This window comes from Bubalus bubalis, chromosome 10 (genome assembly GCF_019923935.1).
Source record: "Bubalus bubalis isolate 160015118507 breed Murrah chromosome 10, NDDB_SH_1, whole genome shotgun sequence".
NCBI lineage: Eukaryota > Metazoa > Chordata > Mammalia > Artiodactyla > Bovidae > Bubalus > Bubalus bubalis.
The window spans coordinates 18325997-18339183 of record NC_059166.1 but is presented as its reverse complement, the minus strand read 5'-3'; the positions used below and the strand labels follow the sequence as shown (position 1 = coordinate 18339183).

Sequence of the window (13187 nt, the reverse complement as noted above, 5' to 3'; positions counted from 1 at the left end):
GGGGGCATTTTTACATCAGCTATGTAATTCTTGCTTTTATACTTAATATTTTATTATAGTTCTGTGTTATTAAGACTTCTTTGTCATTACCATTTTTCATGGCTATATTCCTTCTCTCAGGTGCATTGAAATTCATGTGTCGGTTTTGTGAAGACCTTTATGTGTATGGTTAGTGGAGAATTTGAAGTTGCATGTGATAAATAGTAAATAAATAGTTTAGGTCCATATAATCTATGGGCTTCCCATATGGTGCTAGTGGTAAAGAACCTGCCTGCCAATGCAGGAGACATAAGAGATGCAGGTTTGATTCCTGGGTTGGGAAGATTCCCTGGAGGAGAGCATGGTAACCCACTCCAGTATTCTCGCCTGGAGAAACCCATAGACAGTGGAGCCTGGAGGGCTGTGGTCCACAGGGTTGCAAAGAGTCAGACACGACTGAAGTGACTTAGCACGCATGCATGCCATAAAATCTATATATCTGCCAGTATTTCCATGCTGTTGTTTAGTCGCTGTGTTGTGTCTGACTCTTTGTGACTCCATGGACTGTAGCCCTCCAGGCTCCTCTGTCCATTGGATTTCCCAGGCAAGAATGCTGGAGTGGATTGCCATTTCCTTCTCCAGAGGATCTTCCTGACCCAGAGATCAAACCCATGGATTCTTGACCACTTAGCCACCTGGGAAGCTCTTTGAGTAACAATACCTCTTGCCTTAAAAAAAAAAAGCACACCGATTCTATTGAATCCTTATTTATTTTGTGATTTTCTATAATTATTTTATTACTGATTCCTTTTATAAAAAACCTATTATAAAAACCTATTGGATAAGGATGTTACAAAAGACCTATTGGATAAGGGATCCAACAAGTAGTTTAGGTACTGCAGCTGTTATATTTCACAAATACATGATTCACTTCCTTTGTAGGTAAGATGCTGGTGCTCTTATGCACTTTGATTTTTTTCCTTAACTCAATCCACCTAAATGTTTCTTATAGCATAACTGTCAAATAATTACTGATCCTTTTTCCTCACTGATTTAGTATTCCACATGGGTGGGAGTTGGTATAATAAAGTCAACTGAGACTCAGAAGCATCAGTCGGGGGCAGAAAGCCATCCTCCCGGGAGCCTGGCACCGTGGCCCAAGCAGGCACCTGGGCGTCATTGTTATTAAGGGCGTCTTTCTTATAACTTTGTCCCCTGGCCTGTGTCAGTGGGAGAGAGGTGTTTCTTTTCTTCTAAGAAAGTATTCTCATGTGGGAAAAGACTTTTAAAATTCATTAGGCTAACCTGCTGGGGCAAGGTTGATGTTTTTTCCTTTTGGCAAGATTGCAGCCAAACAATAACCTAATTATCGCACTGAGTTCTTGAATGTTGCAATTTTGATGTTGAAAAATAGTCTGGTAGGATACTCTGTGGCTTCCTAGGACACTTCACCAAGCAAGGAAACCATGGCTGTGAACTGGCAGATGATCCTTGATACGACACTCAACTGCTCTTCCCCAAATTCTAGCCGGTTAAGAGTTGGGGTTTCCATAATTATCACACAGTGTTTGGGAAGCTTGGAGAGCAGCTTCTTGGTAGGAAAGGAAGCCTGCCTGGGGGTAGGATAAATAACTTTTTCCCATTTAGACAGATGGGCCTCATTTGGTGTGCTCTGTTCCAGAGCTTCAGAAGACAGTATGGGAGAAAATACCACAGGAGCTAAATTAGTTCTCATCAGAGTTGCAGGAATGTGATGGTGGGTAACATTGAGGGGAGCCAGTTGCAGCCAGGCTGGAAACTCTTCATCCTTTCAACTGTAGTTAGTGAGAAAAGTAAGATCCAAGTCATCATATTCAGGTTCCCTTTCTATGAGATTCCAGACAAGTGCTGAAGACCAAGTTAGATGCCACATGGTTCTCATTATTCAGGAATCCATAAGCTGGAGACTTAAAAAGCATTAAAAAAAAATCTTGTGGCTTCTCTGCATGCTTCGCCAAATATTAGTTCCTTGAAAAGGAATCGAACCCAAACCCCTTGCATTGGTAGCGAGGAGTCTTAACCACTGGACCGCCAGGGAAATCCCTAGAAGTATTTTAAGGTCATCATTCAGGCCATGCTTGCAACTCTGGTGACCTGGGGAAAGCTTCCTCTTGAAGTGACAAGCTCATCACAGATTGAGTCCTGATGGAGAGCGATTTTCTTAAAAAGCTGTAACTTTCAGTCCGTAAGGCTCTCTTTCTTGCATCAGATTTTACCTGTAACTTCTAGACTTTGAATTTTGCCTTCAGACAAGTAGGCAAATTTCTTTCCTGCTCTGCTGTTGGGGCAGCTTTGGGTCTGAGGACCTGCAGTGTAAATCCTTCTTTTCTGGGCTAGTAAGCAGCCCTGTCAAAAGCAGAAGTGAGATGACTTGGAGAAGAAATAATCCACGGACAGCACTAAGAGGGAATAGTAACACATTAGGATTCTAAAGCATTTTCTAGGGGAAAAAAAGTAACATCAAGCTTGTGTTGTCCTCTGCAGAAAAAGTCCTTAGAGACAGCCTGAGGATGGAGAGTTTGGTGATGGTTTAAACAGGTCTTTTGGGTTTGTTTCATTTTAAATCCTCTGGGTGAATTTGGGGAATTGAGGAAATGTTCTATAGATGGAACATATTTAGATATTTCTTTGGCTTTAAAAAGTCCAAAAACATGCAGTATCCTTTAGAGCTAATTACATACCAACTGGAGAATGAACAAGCCCAAAAGTCACGCTACCCATAGAGATGCTTGACTTAACCCTGAAAAATAAAAGGTTTTGATAATTATGTTAGTAATTAACTTTCTGGACTGGATATCAAACTACTTCTCCAGGACCTAATCACCTGGCCCCTGACTGGAATAAAGCACTCACTTGATAAAGTGTTTTGGGGGGCCAGTTATTTTAGATGGAGGTAACAGAGAGAGGACAGATGGGTGAAAATTCAACAGCATAAGCAGGGATTGTGATTCAAATGTATAACTATCGTGAGAGTTTTTATTTAGCACCAAACGGGCCCTAAAGGGACTGTGTATTTGGACCGCAGCCTTTGCCTCGGCTGGGGATCAGGACATTAGCGCTCTTGAGCAGCAGGGAAGTTGCCCGTATTTCCATACATTTGGCACATCCCTGAGCACCATGTGTGTTTTTGGCTGCAAGAAGCTGCATTTGGAAATGACAGCAGCTTCCCAAGTCCATAATGGGCTCCTCTCTAGTGATGCTAAGTCTGACATCTGTCATAGTGAGAGTGGCCAGGAGAGAGACACTCGCAGGGTAGCCTCTTATTACTGGCCACGTCAGCTTCCTTGGCATCTTTGAAGCTGAGTCTACTCGGATGTTGGCAGAAACAAGTTTGTGTGGTGGTTGGTGTAGCACAGCCCTGATGGAAAAGTTACCACTGCAAAGTGGGACCCTGCTCATGATGCTGGATCTCCATGCAGATTGTTAACACATCTGTGTGGGCACCAGGACCTGGGAGCCCAGGTGAGATGCACCCAGGTCTTTAAGGATCCAGAATGTAAATACAAATATTGCACATTATCTCTGAGGATATCAGAATGGGATATCAGAATCATTGCTGATGGTGTAGGGATAATTCTGGGGCATAATTACTGTTCCTTGCAATTTTCATAATTTAATCTTTCAAGGTATAATTCTAGACTAAGAGGCAGTGAAAGTGGTACCTGTCATGACTAGAGATGATTCTTGGGGCTTCTTCAGATTCTACCACTCCCACTCCAAGCCCAGGTGGGAGTCCTGGCCTCTGTGGTTGTCACAGTGGCAAAAGAGGGTGAGAATCATGATGGCAAGATGGGGGACTCGGGGTTTAAATTCTGGCCATTTGTACTTAGCTGGCAAGTTGTGTAACCTATCTAAGTTTCAGTTTCCCCTTCTATAAAATGGGATAAAAATATCGTAAAGTCATTACCAGGATTAAATGGGGAAATTGCTATAAAATACCTCGTCCATTATCGTAAGAGACCTGTTAACTGCCTATTTCTTTTCCTTCCCTTTTATTCCTGGTTCAAAAACTCCTGTAGTGATGCTGGAGAGTCTGTGATTTGTACTTCATTAATATTTATTCATATGAGTGCAGAGATTTCTTTTAGCTTCTATTTTGGGATATTTCAAACATATATAAACAGCATAGTATAACAAACTTCCTGTGCCCTTCAGCAGTTACCAGCATCCTGACTTCTCCCTTCATCTTTACTCTTACGCCTGCTTAATTATTATTTTTTGAAAGTTTCTTGTTTGTGAAGTACAGTTTACACATTGAAATGCAGGCGTCTGAGCTATCCAATTTTGCCAAGAGGGTAGTCACGTCACCCACATCCTGGCATGGCATAGAACACAACTGTCACCTTGCAAAGTTTCCCCACGTCCCTTCTCAGCAAATCCTGGATTGAGGACAGGGATGTTTGTCAGTCTGTTTTGGTGCTTTCTGTATATAGTGCATGGCACATGATAGGTACTAAGTGAGTATTTGTTGAATTTATTTGTATATGTCATTATTTAAGACTATTAAGTGAGCATCAGGCATGTGTCTGAGACTTTGTCATTCCAGAAATACAAAGATGTATTCCCCATCCACAAAGATGGTGTAATTTAGTGGGGGTTTTAGACAAGTAAACAGACTATTTTTTTTTGGCTGTACTGTTTTGGTTTGCGAGATCTTGGTTTCCCATTTAGGGACTGAACCCTGGCCCGTGGCTGTGAAAGTGCCAAGTCCTCATCATTGGACCAGCAGGAATTCCTTAAGCAGACTATTAAGTGCAGGAAGTACACAGGAGAAACCCTGACCCAGTTTAGGAAAATCAAAGAAGGCTTCTTGGAGGAGGTGATGCCTAAGCCCAACTGTAAAGAAACACAGAAGATTAATCTGGTTGGGGAGGGAGGTGTAGACAGTGCAGAGTAATTTAAGGCTGAGGTCACAGAGAAAAAGCCAAAAATGAGAGCGAAAATGTGGCTTTTATGGGCCATGGAGAGAAGTTTACCATGGCTAGAACCTACGATATAAACACATGTACATAAACACATGTACGAGAAAAGATACACGCTCTCCTTTCACAGGTCTTGTATTATTAACAATATAAAAAGAAGATTGCTTTGATTCATCACCATTCCCAAGACAAAACAAATCGTCCTTTCGCAATAGTTGATCAGCTGGGCCAAGGTGACCTTGTGGCCTCCCCAAGCCACACAGACTTGTCCAGTCTCCAGGGGGGTTTTGTTTTGTCTTACTGACTGCTCTTCTTTTGTTATTTGCTAGAGACAGCAAAGCCTGTGGAAAACAGGTTTCCTGTTACTTTAAGCTCCCTGAATATTCAAGAAAAGATAAGGGCTGCCCCCACCTAGGCTGCCCCAGGAGGCTACCAGATACCTGAATTCTTATTCTCACCCATAGGATAAGTACATAATCTGTGTTGCAAATTGTCCTGAGTTTAAATATTCAACTGCTGAATGCTAAAGCCCAACTGTTGCGCTAAGGGCATTTGCTTTTGTTTTGTTTCGTTTTGTCTTAAAGGACATTATTTGCTAGCTTTGGGCTACTGTTGATTTGCAGATTGCAGTCAGAAACAGTGGGCATTAGATAGTGAGTCTGAACCACATTCTGCTGTGGGATTCACACACTTGATGTCAAAATACACTGAGCCTTTATGTCTTAAGCCAGATGGTAATACAGTTCTCAGCTCGGGCTCCTCTCAGACAAAGTCCCATTTGTAGTCAAATGTCCAGTCCCAATTTAGTCAGCATTTTTTGTACATTGCACCACGTTAACACAGACATAAACAGGCCTCTTGGCTGCCAGATTTGATCTTGGCATCCTGTACCTCTCATAATTGAGAAGGTTTTTATTCTACTTAACAATCAATTTAGGTGTCCTTCCATCCTCTTCAGCTTGGAGACCTTTGTAGACAGCTGTATATTCTGGAAGCTGACAGATTAGATACAATCGGTGGTAGACTAGTTGTGTGTGTATATAGAATAGTCCCCATCAGACTTTTCAAATATGAATCAACGACATCAGCTTCCTTTTCTAGTTTTGCTCCTGAGCATTCAGAAATGTCTGATTTTTGTTTGTTTGCATTTGTAAAAGCAGTGTGCCTGGGGGGATTAAACACCAAAATAGCATTCTGCTCAAAATACATTTGCTTGCCAGAAAGCGAAAAAAAGTCTGAGCTTTGTAGTTGTTTTCATTTACATACAACAGAGAGCATTCCTAAATGTTAATCAAGTTGACAGTAACTGGGGAGAAAAACCCAAGAATTACAGAGGCCAGAATCTGGGCTCGGAGAGGAAAGGGATGCCTTTGTTCTTAGACTTGGGACCTTTCAGAATTGAGTGAGGCCCAGGCCAGGTGCCTTTTTGAAGCCCTGGAATATTAAAGCCAGGACTATAGTATGATCTCAGAGTTTATATGTAACAATTAAACACTTTTCACGTGGAAGATTGCAGTGTAATTTATTTGTGCTAATCACAAGCTAATTATAGGCTATTTAAACATGTTAATTTGTAGCACGCTAGAGGCAGTATGGTCTCCCTGTGAGAGAAAAGTAAAGGAGTGTGATTAATGTTTCCTTATTTTCAGTGGGTTTCCGCATCCACATCTACAATGTTATTTGACAATATTGTCAAAGGTCTAAGTTTGATATCCTTGGCAAAGACTGAGTGGCCCAGGCCAAGGGGTCCACCTGTCCTCTACGGCCCTGGTTGGTTGGAAGGGCGAGGGTTGGGGGTCTGGAGTGGGATTGGGTAGACGCCTGCAGGGCCCAGACAGAAAGTCAGCAGGTGCAGGGTTGCGGGTCTTTGCTGGTGTCGACCCATACACCGGGCACTGGCCTTCTGACCTCGTAGGTCCACATCTTATCAGATGAGATGGGGCATGTTCAGGGTAGTGTGGCTGTAGACTAGGTCCTTATTTTACATTTTATTTTTTAAAGAAAATAAATAAAATATTTATAAAATTATATATATTTTATATTTATATTATTATTTATATTTAGTTTTAAAATTTATTATTGGCTGATGTAGGATTTTAGTTCCCCGACCTGGGATTGAACCCAGGCTCCGGCAGTGAAAGTGCCAGGTTCTAACTACTGGACCACCAGGGAATTCCCTAGACTTGGTCCATATTTTAGAGGGATCTCTCACCACAGCTCCTATGCACCAACCAAAATGACCAAGGACAGAAAGAACTGCGCCCCAGAGCATCAAATATTCTGACTGGCCCTTTCTCTGGCCACCTCCTTTGAGAAGATCATTATACTGGTTTCAGCAGTAATTTTTGATTGGCGCTGCCTCCCCCCACTCCCACCACCCCCCCCCCCACCCCCACCCCAGCCCCAGTTTGGAAGTTTTGTGAATTTTATTTTAAATAGAAGAAAGCAAGACAGTAAAATGTTGGGATAATTTGTTCTATGCATTTGGTTCAGTTCTTCTGTTTTTTGTTTTTTGTTTTTTTTTACCATTTAGTGTTTAGAAGGACACAAACTAGCCTGGTGACTGAAAAATACATCACAGAACCCTCAGAGCATGGTGTTGACTTTCTGTGCATCTCTTGCCATTTCCCGAAAAAGGACATCAGAGTCTAGCTATTTGCAGGCTCCCCCGCCACCTCCCCATTTCAACCTTTGTTTTAGAAATGGAGGCTTCATTGATCAAGTATAGCAGTGCTGTTAAGAGTTCAAGAGTGAACCAGTTTCTTTATCTCTGATTATTCTGAGGCTGGTGCATAAAGCATTTATTTCTACGGGATACTTTGAGAGACTTTCTGCAATTATTTAGAGTATGAAGATGTTTGAAATTTGTGGTACAGCCATGCCATCCATCTCATGGGCCCCAGCAGAAGCTGATGGAACTTAATCAAAAATAAATCAAGGGTAAGTCCAAACCAGATTGGAAGCACATCATGAATATTCGTGAACATCTGGATATGTTTGTGAGAGTGTATGTTATTTTTTAATGTGTGCGATGGCAGGGACATGCCTTCTTAACAAAGATGCCAAGAGGCAGACAGATTTCCAGCTGTGATTTCAAAGGGCATTTTTGTGTGTGGATATCCTTTCTCCTGGGCGGGTGGGTTTCACATCTCCAAGATACTCCTTTGATCTCTTTCGTCTTTTGGAATCTCTTTTGATAATTTATCTGAATTCTTCATTGGAGTGAGTCACTTGACTGATGAACATTAAAAACCTTTCTTTCTAAGGGAGATTTTCAGCTTTAGTGAAAGTCACTAGTTAATGTTTCTGATGAATCTTTTAAATGCCGGTGATTTTATGATAATTATCATTGAAGCTATTTGGCATCGTTGATCATTGCTATAACCTAACGTGTGTAAAACTCAGGTACTTTATCTGCTTCACTACCTAAAGTAGTTGCAATAACTAGAAAGGAAGGGTGAAATGTGAAGAGGCTATAATAACAATGCTGATAATTATTGCAATAATGACATTTTAAAAGTACATTGAAGTTCATGAGGCATCCATACCTATCACCTTATGTATTTTTAATACCCCTATGAGACAGGTATTAATAACGTTATAATTTCATTTGGGCAGAGGCAGAAAATAGTGCTCCCAAAGGGAGGCCAAATAACTCAGTAGGTAAACTCCATCACCCACCTGTTTGGTCATTCTCTGTTTGGGACCTACCTGGAACTTCGGTCAGGGCACTGCCTGATGGGGATGACAATGGGTTGTTGTAAAGCAAGATATTACAGGTTGTTGTAACGGTTACATAAACACACTAGGTTAAATCAGGTAACGTTTGTAGAGCACTTGATGGTTTCTGGGTGCATGCTAAAGCTCAATGAATATAATAAACATTATTTATAATAGGAATGCTAAATAAATAGGACTTGTTAAAAATGTAATAGCTGGTAGGTATCAAAGGTAGGATTTGAAACTGGACTCATGCTCAGTTGCTCAATCATGTCCAACTCTTTGTGACCCCATAGACTGTAGCCCACCAGGCTCCTCTGTCCATGGGATTTTTCAGGCAAGAACACTGGAGTGGGTTGCCATTTCCTCCTCCAGGGGATCTTCCCTACCCAGGGATCGAACCCAGGTCTCCTGCATCTCCTGCATTGCAGGCAGATGCTTTACTACCTCTGAGCCATGGAGTATGCCTTTGAAACCAAGAAGTCAGTGCAAAAATCTCTGAATCTTCCCAGACCACCTACTAACCTTGCATTGTTACTCTTGGGAGATTCTACCCAAACCACTCTCCATCCCTCCCCCACCACCTCTTCCCCTTCCTCCTCCTCCCCCACCCCTCCCCAAGGAGTAAATCTTGATTTACAGATTAGTCTATGTTTGGGTAATATAGTTTAAATGTGTGATATTATAAAGAATAGTATAATATAGTTATTTCTACTGTATAAATTAAAATAATACACTCATTACAGTTTTTTTTTAAGGAAACCTCACAAAATAACTTAAAATAGAAGTGTAAGTCTCCTAATACTTACCAAGTGTAACAGTTCCAAACAGGTAGGTTCTAAGCCACTTCCTGAAATTCCAGTTTTCTATGCATTCTCCTTCATCTCTTCTTTCTCTCTTTACAGACACACAAATACCCACATAAAAACATACATGGTGTTTTACTTGCAGCAGAATAGAAGCAATAAGTTAAAAGAGGGTTGACTTACTGCTCGAGACAGTTATCTGACAGTGGTAAGAAATGTTCACAAATGGAGACACAGAACATTTCAAAAGTAATTAGGAGAATTCAAAGGCTCGACAACCTGGACGTTTAGAACAGGGGCCAAAGACCTTATAAATTAAAAAGAATCTGTTAAATTATATTCCCTAATTTTTATAGAGCACAGTGGGTAATAGATGATTGAAGAATTTCATTTAAGAAGGTAAAATAACTTGAGAAGTAAAATAAAGCATTTTGCTGTTTTACCTGTAGTCTTGTCTTGAAATTTTAGTTTAACATTGTTAGAGGGTTCTGTAACATTGAAATTTTGTCGTATTATGTAATAAATATTTTAGATTTGGCTGAATGATGGCATGTATTATTCTTCCTGAATGTTAATACAGGGAACTGGTAAAAACAGCAAAGTAAAAACAACATTTACTGGTTTTCTGTTGTGTTTCAGTAACTTAGGTGGTTTCATGGGGAAGTTTTTAGTAACAGAAATTATAAGCCTCATTTCAGGAAGTTCATGTCGCAATAGAACAAGACAGCCAAGGACAAGATTCTATTAGTCATATTCATGAGTGGATGATACATATAGGTCTGCTTACAGCAAATTCTAATTTCCAACTGGTTTTACCTGGAGATTCGTTAAGTACAATAGAAAAGGTAAAGGTGGTGATGCTTGTTGATTGAAAAGCTTAGCTGAACTGATCTGGAGGAGCAGGTGCCTTAGGCTGGAGTCAGGACTCAACAACCTAAAATCAAGCATAAGGCTGGTTTCTGAGTAATTGGACAAGAATGTGTGCAATTCTTCAGCTTAGTCTGTGCCATAGCCTAGATCAACACAAGGAAACAACTAATGTTTGGATGATTTTAACAGGGCTTGAAAGGCCTGCTATACAGGGCTTATAGTTAGGATGATAATACTGACTAAAGTAATAAGCAAGGTTTTATATATATGTGTGTGTGTGTGTGTGTGTGTGTGTGTGTACACACACGTATATATTTTTAAGTCAGTATCTTCTTTTCATTTAATACCACAACTGATCGTGTTCTTTGTAACACATTTATTGAATAGCTACCATGTGCAAGCAGGTAGTACATATTATCTTCCTTCAGAACACTCCCATGAAAAGTCAAAGTATTAGATGCTGAGTCATGTCTAACTCTTTGTGATCCTATGGCCGGGAACCTCAGGCGCCTCTCTCTGTCCAATGGGATTCTCCAGGCAAGAACACTGGAGTGGGTAGCCATTCCTTTTTCCAGGGGGGTCTTCCCGACCCAGGGATTGAACCCAGGTCTCCTGCATCTCAGGCAGATTCTTTACTGTCTGAGCCACCAAGGAAGCCCTAAAGTGTACAATTAGTTCCCTGGTTTTAGTGTATTCCCAGGTTGTGCAGACTTCACCACAGTCTGCTCCAGAATCCCACAGTCCTTTGTGTTCTTTAACCATTCTATAATGAGTGTATAATAAATAATTCTTCACGCTGGCATTTCTGCGGGCTTGAACAATTCCCAACCCGCATGTGTGCTAAGTTGCTTCAGTCATGTCCGACTCTTTGCGACCCCATGGACTGTAACCTGCCAAGCTCCTCTGTCCATGGGATTCTCCAGCCAAGAATACTGGAATGGGTTGTGGGGCCCTTCTCCAGGGGATCTTCCTGACCCAGGGATCGAACCTGCGTCTCATGTCTCCTGCATTGGTAGGTAGGTTATTTACCACTGGTGCCACCTGGGGAAGCCCCTCCCAGCACATAGTAGATGTAATAAATAACAATGAAAATAATGAATAAATGAATGACAGTACCTGGGCATTTTGGAGATCTTTGCACTTTTATCCACAAGAAGTGAGGCTTTTTTATTGTTCACTCAGTGTTTGAAATAAGCATAAATAAAATTTTTAAAGCGATAAAGTTTTGGAAAGTATAATTCTGGGGGAAAAAAAGTGCCTTTATTACAAAATGAATCCACTGGCTGATAAAAATGTAAAATATGATAAGAGGCTCAAACTTCTAATTAGAGGTGAAAAGGCTCCCAAAGAAAGTATATTTGATAGTAAAAAAAAAATCTCTTTCATGCTTTAAAATTTGCTTATATAAACTGATTTTTTAATATGATTCTAATGGATAGGATGCTTAAAAAAATTTTTTTTTATTGGAGTATGGTTGCTTTGCAGTTTTGTGTTAGTGACTGCTGTGCAGCAAAGTGAATCAGCTCTATGTATACATATATCCCCCCCTTTTTTAGATTTCCTTCCCATTAAGGTCACTACAGAGTGCCGAGTAGAATTCCCCGTCCTATACAGTAGGTTCTCGTTAGTTACCTATTTTATACGTAGACTCCATCTTCCCATGGAAACTTGTTATGTGTGGTGTGTATGCTCGGCATCTGGATCCCAGCACATCCTGAGAAAAACTGGACTAACTGGCCTGACCTCGGGATGTGTCCACTTTGCTAATATTAAAGCTCATTTTATTACCTCCAAAAAAAAAAAAGAAAAATCCTCAAAACAGAAACCAACCCAATAATTGTTGTAACCCAACCCATCTTGTGCTGGGTTGTGACCTGCAAGGCAGTGGAGAATTGAGAGAGATTTTCTCCAGGTGGGGATATATTTATGCCCACATCACACTGACTGGAGAATAGGAAAGAAGAAGGGGTGGAGCTGCTGAACAGGCCTTGGGGGTGGGGGTGGGTGTAAGGGGTGGGGGGGTAAGGGGTGTGAGGTGAATAGGGGAGGTCGCAAATTTCTCATTGCTGGGTGCCGGTCACCTGGTCTGACCTAAGGAGATGCACATTTTGAACATGATTTTAGTCAGATAAAAATTTCTTCCGCAATGGTTGTGTTTGTTTGCTTATTTCTTTTGACTGGATTCTCACCATAAGAACCTCAGAGACGTGCTCCGAAGGACGCCATTAAGAGATGCAGTGCTCATGTGAGGGAAATCTGTTTCTGAGCTGCAAAAGATGAGAAAGAAGTTATAAATAAAGGCAGTCGGTTATTTTAATTTGTCACATTACGTATGTTGTTGTTTGCATTGTTGTTGTTTAGTCGCTAAGTTGTATCCAACTCTTGGCGACCCCATGGACTGTATAGCACCAGGCTCCTCTGTCTGTGGGATTTCCCAGGCAATAATACTGGAGTGGGTTGCTGTTTCCTTCTCCATGGGATCTTCCTGACTCAGGGACTGACTCTACATCTCTTGCATTGGCAGGAGGATTCTTTACCACTGAGCAAGCTGGGAAGCCCTTACTGTTTGTATCAGTTCAGTTCAGTTCAGTCACTCAGTCGTGTCCCGACTCTTTGCGACCCCATGAACCGCAGCACGCCAGGCCTCCCTGTCCATTACCAACTCCCAGAGTCCACCCAAACCTATGTCCATTGAGTTGGTAATGCCATCCAACCATCTCATCCTGTCGTCCCCTTCTCCTCCTGCCCTCAATCTTTCCCAGCATCAGGGTCTTTTCAGATCAGCTCTTCATATCATGTGGCCAAAGTATTGGAGTTTCAGCTTCAATATCAGTCCTTCCAATGAACACCC

The 13187-nt window shown here is 41.3% G+C and overlaps 1 protein-coding gene across 2 annotated transcripts in view; it reads left to right on the top strand.

The window, feature by feature from the left end:
* Nucleotides 1–13187, top strand: part of SASH1 (SAM and SH3 domain containing 1) — a 259869-nt gene that overhangs the window by 112151 nt on the left and 134531 nt on the right. The gene's annotated exons all lie outside the window — the stretch shown is intronic.